Raw genomic sequence first — 6,000 nt, forward strand, 5'->3', positions numbered from 1 at the left:
CTGCTCCCAGAGGAGAGGTGAGCCAGTCCCCAGGAATACACAAGCGCTCTGTGGAGAGAGGAAGGCCAGAGGCTGAGCTGGAGTCAAATGGACAGGACCTCCTCTGGAAACAAGGTTGGGGGTAGCTTCCTTCATCAGCCTCAGCCAGGATTCTGGGAAGATCAAGGGTGAACATGCTCTGTACACCATGCAGATGCCCTGGAAGGCGAATGAATCAGGGAGAGCAGGCACACAGGACCTGACCCACAGAGCCATTGGAAAGGTGGAATCAGGATCTCCCACAGCGCACCCTGGAAGTGTGAATGGTGAGGCTCTCTGATGAGAGGCCCTCCACTCTGCAGCTCTGCCTCTCCTTCCTGGTTTACTCCCTGCTCTGTCATCTGGGCTCCCCAGGCCCTAGTCTAGGGTCCACATCCTTGTCTGTTCTATGTGCTCACATACATGGTGAGCCACAGCGTGCGTGCACCTGGAACACACCGTCCTCTCTGCCTGGACAGCGTCCATCATGTGAGGGAGGAGCCCAGCCATCCTCAGGAAGTATCCAACCCTTCACTGGCTCTCCCTTGACTTCAGAGCCCATGGCCAGAAGGTAAGCCCTAGCTGACCATAGTTAGATGGCAGGCAAGGCTCTGGTATAACAATGCCCTACCCAGAGGGACAAGCAAGGGTACAGTGGGGTAGAAATCCACTGTCCACCAAGCCAGACATGCCCTAAGCCCCACCCTACCCCCAAACCACAGACAGAGCCAGGCATGGAAGACATATCAGCTAATGGAAGACGTATCCATTCATGGAAGATTTATCAGTGCATGGAACACCTATCAATGCATGGAAGACATGTCAGGATTCAGGATGGTGGGTCACACAGCCCTTCTTTGGGAACACAGGAGCTTGGAGGGCAGCAGGACCATCCAAGGATGCACAGATGGCTTTCATGACACTCGCTGTGTCCTCCCACCTGGGACTAGACCACCCCTCTGACAGCACAGGCTAGGCTTCTGTGCCCTGGCTGCTCCTGGCTGCCTCTCACACATTCACCTCTGACCTCCCAGACCATCGTGGCTTGTCTTGAGTAAGAGGTATACATTCCATTTCCCTAAAAGGAATACCTCTAAAAACAGGGCCAAGGTCGCCCTCTTCTCTGTCCCCATCATCCAAAAAGTCAAGTTGTAAACCTTGATGCTCCAAGCTAGCCAGCCCACCATCCCTACCCCATTTGCCAAGCGTTTGGCAGACTGGAGCCCACGTCTGCCCCTGGGAGTGGCCTTCTCCCAGAGGCCCCTTGGTTTGCCTTCCACCCTGAAGAAGATTGGGGTCTCACCCACTTTTCCCTGCCCTGAGGTGCTCACCGCCTTGCCTTCTTCCAGCCAGGCAGGCAGGCAGCAACTGAAATATATGGGTTTTAATTCAATTTTCTGAGACATGGCTGAGGGAGATGAATGCCAGGCCTCCCTAACTCTGCATTCATCTCTTCCTAGCAGCAACTCCCTGCAGGACTCTGGGCCCCAGTGATGCCAGCCCAGCCCCAGTCTGGCGCCACTCAGCAGCAGCAGCACCTTCCAGGACACAGGTGTTTTATGGTAGAAAGCCAACATGTGCGATATCACAATGTCTGCTCGTCATACCCCCCAACCAGGGATTTCCAATCCTGGTACCACAGAGACACCCTCCTTCCTTCTCCAGGGGATGCTTTTTAAATGTCCCTGTCCAGGCCTCACTGCCAGAGATAATTAGATAATTGTTCTGTGGAAAGGCTTGGGCAAAAGTATTTTGAAAGCTCCCCAGGGGTTTTAATGTGTAGTCAGAGCAGCCTGAACCACTGTTGCCAGCCCTCTGGGCCCTCTGATCCCTGCTTCCCATGTGCACCTGTAAGTGGCAAGCTCTCTGTCCAGAACAGGCACTCCACAGACCCTGGTCCACAGGACCATGGTATACATTAGGAAAGCAAGCAATGAAGATTAGGTCTCTGTCGTATGGGGTCCAGTTCTATCCACAGCTGCCTTAGAAGAGCCCAGGAGCAGAGGACGGAGAGAGTGCTGTCCTCCATGGCTCAGCATGTCTCCAGGAACAGGCCTGTGCCTCTCAGAAACGGGCAAGGAACAAGGAATATGGGACCCTGAATTCTGACCACTGAACTGACCACTTAGCACCACTCTTGGAGGAAGAAAATGAAGCTCAGGGACCAGAAATGTTATGTTCATGAACAAGACTCACCACAGCCCAAGTGGAGGTCAGCCTCCAGGTTTTCATCCTCTGCTCTCTCTCTCCTGGACTGTAACTCTTAGGAAGCAAGTTGTGCTTCTGGGGAGCCAGAAAATGTGAGTGTGTTGGGGTGAGGCAGGTGAAAGACGTCATTCCTTGAAGCCCAGAGTAAAAGTACACTGTGCCGAGTCAAAGGCCCTGCATCGCCTCATATATAAATGTCCTTGAACGTATAAATGTTCAAGGACTTCCTCCTGACCAGGAGCAAGGCAAACGCCCAAATCCACATGCTCGTGGCTGCACATCCATGCAAGCATTCCATGCAACATGTGTGCCAGCGCTGCACTCACAGAGAGCCATACACATGTCCACACACTCACATGAGAATACTGAATACTGACATGCATTTCATGCAAGATACATGCCAGCACTGTACTCATAAAGGGTGTATATGTGCACATGCATGCACATGCACACAGATCTGCAGTCTGAAGGCACATCTTCTCCATCAGGGAGAAGAGATATTTTCTCTCCCGCAGAACCTCCGCAGCAGTGGGCCTGTCTGCCAGGTATAGTTTCATCACTGTCAGGCAATTCTTGTCTGTCTGCAAATGACATTTCCAATTCATCCTGTAGTCTCTTCCCTGGGGACTTGGCTATTTACTCCTGGGAATTGAATGTGCTACAGTGTGGGGGGGACAGGGGGGAGCTGCTGCTTGAAGGAGGATGAAATACTTCCATTCTCGCCCCACCTGTACATGGGCTCTCTCCCTTCCCCTCCCTCCCTCTCCCTCTCCCCCCTATCCCCCTCCTCTCCCCTTCTCCCCCTCTTCCCCTCTCCCCCTCTCCTCCTCTCCCCCCCCCTTCCTTTTCTCTCCTGAACACTGCTCCTCTATCTTCTGCCCTGTGGAGTTTGTGCCCAGGGTTCCTCTGCTGTAGGAAAGAGTGGTCCAATTTGTACCAACCAGCTCACAGAGTAGTGTATGATTCGGAGCCACTTTGTGTCACACCCTGCCCTCCACTGGGGGCAAGTGTGCTGTGGGGTCTGACTCCAGCTCCCAATGGGATAGACTGGTCTCTTGCCTCCCCCATCTGCCCCCTCCTTCAGGATCCATCATCAAATCCAGGTACCTCTTGATGCTTCTGCAGCGTCCCAGAGCCTGGCTAGACTGCCTTTCAAATGACAAGAAGTGCCTACCCCACACCAGCCCTGGCTTCCACATAGGGGCCTCAGCAAAGCACGGAGGTGTGGAAATTACAGATAATTTGTGTGGGAGGAGGCAGCTTGCATGAAGCACAGATACAGCCATTTCCAGAAAAGCAGCTCAGGAGAATACAGGGCTGACAACAGGCTGAGCCTTGACTTGGTGTCATGCACTAAATGCTGATCATTACATTAGAAGTAGGGCAAATAAAAGATGCTTTGATGATCAACTTTAGGCGCAGATTGGCAGTTGATGAAATAATCCTTTGCCATGGCCGATGACATGTCTGCAAGAAATTCACTGGAGAACCTGGGCTCTAGACCCTGAGCGAGGGCTGGCACCTGCACTGACAGAACAGGGCCCACACAATGCCCTAAAACATTTGAGGTGGGTTTGTACAGTAGTAGGTTTAAACTGTGGTGCAACAACTTATGCCAACATACTGGCTTAAAACAGTGTGCTTTTGTCTATGCAACAGTTAAGTGGCAGAAATGAGGTCTCCTGCTTAGTCCTGTAAAGCTGACATCAAAGGCTCAGCCAGGCCTGGGGTATTTCTGGAGATGTTGATAGAACTCAGTTCCTTGTAATTCTGGAACAAGACCTCAGCCTTTAAGGCTTGTCCACCAGTCACTGCTGTAAAACATGTACACACACACACACACACACACACACACACACACACACACACACACACAGAGCGGCCCACCCAGCTTGGATATCTAGACACTCTTTCAAAGGGGTCTACACAGGCTTAGTTCAGGCCCTCTCTGGATAAACAACCTGTGCATAAGCTTAAAGTTGATGCATTATCGATTAAATGTCAGCCACAAAGTCCCTTCCTTCTTGCCATATAACTGGCCGAATTCAGAGAGGCAAAATCCCCAACATCCACCCCCTATTTAAAGTCCTGCCTCACTCTCAAGCTGAGGACCTCATGCCCCAGGGCTGGCAACTGTGTAGGCCTTAGACCTCAGCCCCAAAGCCCTCACCTTCTAGCATTTGAGATGAGAGGGTTGTTAGGTCCAAGGCCACTACCTGACAGGAGTTCCCTGTGGTTAGAGCCTGGCCCATCTTGCTGCCTCTCTAACACTTGTCTGTGCCCAGGAAATTCCTGTTGATTAATCCAGTAAGTCACCAAGCCCTATCTTCACTCAATCTTCATGGGGAAGTAGGAGTCTGGAGAGAAGATCTGGTCAAAGAGGACCAGGCCAAAATTCTGCTACATAGTACTGTGGACAACTGTGTTGCCCCGTACTGTGCATTAAGCACTCTTTTAAGCACTTGCAACTTGCTAGTTGTCCTGTGTCCAGCATGGAGGCCAGCCAGACCGTGGTTGTGAACTGGTGAATGAATCCCATCTGCCTTCCTTGTACCTTCAGAAACCTTAATCACTGTGTCCACAGCATCACTGAACCCTTGTCACTCTGATCCTTCTCCACAGACCCCATGTCCATAGCACAGGCTCCTCTATCATACAATAACCAAATGCTAGAAATAGCCGGTGGGCTGCAACCTTGGCCACAAAGCACTACAGTTCTAGAACTCATAGCTTCCGGGGATGGATTTTTGGAGTCAGAGAACCCCAGAATCAAACTGCAGACATGTAATGCAATCCAAGCACTGCTGGGGGAGGGGGGGTACGCCTAGGAATCTTAGAAAGGAGTCTAGAATTTCAGAAGGATGAGGATGGGTCATCAGGAGAATCTAGTGAGACCAGCTGGCTCCCTTCACTGGCTTTTTTCCCCTAGCAATAAAAAGGCAAGTGTTTCTGCGTTGCTCGGAGTGGAGGGGGCAGGGTGAGGGGCAGGACAGCAGTGGGAAAGGGCTCCCCTGTGAGAGTTGCTAGGCTCTGGCAGAGCTAGGGAGGGAGGACAATGAGCCGGGCCTGGCTGAAGTAGGTAGACCCCAGGCTGCATCCTAATCAGGTCTCCAGCGGGAGAAAGACTTTGGGGCAGCTTGCAGGGAGGTGGGCATGGCCAGCCCTAATCCCATTACAGCTGCTCGCCCAGCTGCCAGCCCTGGCCGGACACCAGGCCCCAGGGCTGTGGTCTCCTCCCCCAATCATAGGCTCAAGCTACACAGGGCTTTAGATTCTGGAAGGTTCCCATCATCCAGAATGACAAGACTTCATAAGAAATGTGGGGTCTATTACCCCAACCAGCCAGCTCTGTGACCCTGCCAGACCCCAGCCCTGTCTCATATTGGCCTGTCTAATCCTGGTCCACAGTCAGCCCTGCTCAGGCCACAGATGACCTTCAGTCCTCACTGAAGATAGAGGACTGTGGCTGTCCCCAGCCACAAATTCCTCCTCAGTGAGTGGCCTTGAATGTCATCGAAGTCCACAGAGCTCCTCGGAGCTCCAAAAATGGGATTATCCTGACAGAAGAGCATGATACAGACATAACAGCAGTGACAAAAGCCTGGGCTGATCTTCTCACAATCCATCAAGCAGACTCATCCCTGCTCTGGTGTATAGGGGTCTCCTGTTCTAGAGATCTCTGTGCCTAGGCCCACATGGGCTGTCTAGCATGGCAACATGAGTCAGGAAGGAGACCAGTGGGCAGTTAGTTTGACCCAGAGTCCAGACATATAT

This window comes from Dipodomys spectabilis, unplaced genomic scaffold, assembly GCF_019054845.1.
Source record: "Dipodomys spectabilis isolate Male_0828 unplaced genomic scaffold, ASM1905484v1 ptg000178l, whole genome shotgun sequence".
Taxonomy (NCBI): domain Eukaryota; kingdom Metazoa; phylum Chordata; class Mammalia; order Rodentia; family Heteromyidae; genus Dipodomys; species Dipodomys spectabilis.